Below are 1,731 nucleotides of genomic sequence, written 5' to 3' on the forward strand. Positions count from 1 at the left end.
GACAATAAAATAAATCTAATTTACCTGCATAATGCTTCTACAGACACTATCACTAAAAAAACTGAACTTATAATGTGCTTAAGACTAGACAAAACAGAATAAATATCATAAAATTAATATTAATGTTAACATCTTGGACTTTCTTTGTGAAATAATTATTAAATCAAATGCATGTTGTCCAAACGTTTTCCACAATATAACACCTGAGAAGGCACTGAATTGCCAGCAATTTACTAACAAAACTGACCAATTGCCAATACATATACAAAGGATTCTATTACAAAAGTAGTATTCGTGAACAAATGTTCTGTAACGATGCAGTTACTTTTTAATTATCATCTTATCTAAAACTAGTGACCTGACCAGTAGTACCCTGCCTGTCACTCAATGACCACAGGAGACGGACACCAGCACCTCATGACTCAGCAAGGAAAAACAGGTAGAGACTGACGGGATTTAATAAAAATCTAATTTTACACAATAATGTTGATATACAGTGTAAACTGAGGTGTCTGCATATGTCTACTCATAAACTCTGAATCAACAACATGTAGCCTGAGTACATTATTTAAGGTAGCTAGCCAAGTAGTTTCTGATATTAGCTAAGCAAGCTAATGTTGCAGGAGGCAGCAATTTGAGAGCACAGCAATTTTCTGACTAATGTTCTGGACTCAAAATGAACATGGTTGGGAGAAAAAAAAAACTTTAACATCTTTACCATAGTTCAGATTTAAAGTACTCTGACTGTTATTGTTTTAGTTGTATTCAGCCAGCTCCCTCTTGTACTTTAGAACAGAAAGATGGTGAACAAACATTGATCTAACTTTCGAGGAAAGGCTGAACCATTTTTGAATACATCAACCAGGGACCCCCAAATGGCTGGAACATACTTTACCAACTTAAAGTACATAAATTGCTAAGTTAACAGGTCAGCATATTATTGTCACTTTTTGGATTAGAGAGTTAAATTGTATACCAGAGTCAAATGTTGGAGTGAACATTTGAGATAGCATTAGCATTACCCTTAAATGCTTCAACTAGCTAACAGGAACAAGACGTGCTGTACACGGTACAGGTACAAGCAAAGGTACAGTACAGTACAGCTAAGGTAGCTAACACCAACATTGCGCCAAGCTTAAGAAGGCATGTAATTTCACAATAGTACTTTAGCTTACCAAGAATAAAATAAAAAGAACACCAGGTAGGAGAAATCCTTACAGGTCTTAGCAATTTTTAGTTTTGTCAGTTATGCTCGTTAAGAGGTTTGTATGATTACATAAACCGTACAGCAGTTAAAGCTAATAGACGCTCGAGATAAGCTCCAATAGGGCTGCAAGAGGGTCTGGTCAGATATGGTGATTTTGAAAAAACAAAGACATACTGTTCTTGACATACGTTCATTTTTTTTTTTTTTCCATCAGACAGAATCACTAACGCAAATTCAGATTTGATGGTGCTGTAATTTCCAGGAGCTAATGGACCAAGATTTTCATATTGACCCATCACTGTGTGCCTGACACATTCTTACAAAACTACATGAGAGCAAAGAATCTAAAGTCAACTCCAGGCAACTAGTTCACCATCTAAACCTGGAGCTTGTGTTTTTTTATTATTATGCTACAGCTTGCGGATAAGATGCGCGTCAATACAGACTGTGAAACTCTCACCAACACCACTAAAAGATTCATTTCTGTACATAAATCGCTCCCGAGTTGTACTTCTTTGATCATG

The sequence above is a fragment of the Poecilia reticulata genome, linkage group LG15 (assembly GCF_000633615.1).
Source record: "Poecilia reticulata strain Guanapo linkage group LG15, Guppy_female_1.0+MT, whole genome shotgun sequence".
Classification (NCBI taxonomy): Eukaryota; Metazoa; Chordata; class Actinopteri; order Cyprinodontiformes; family Poeciliidae; genus Poecilia; species Poecilia reticulata.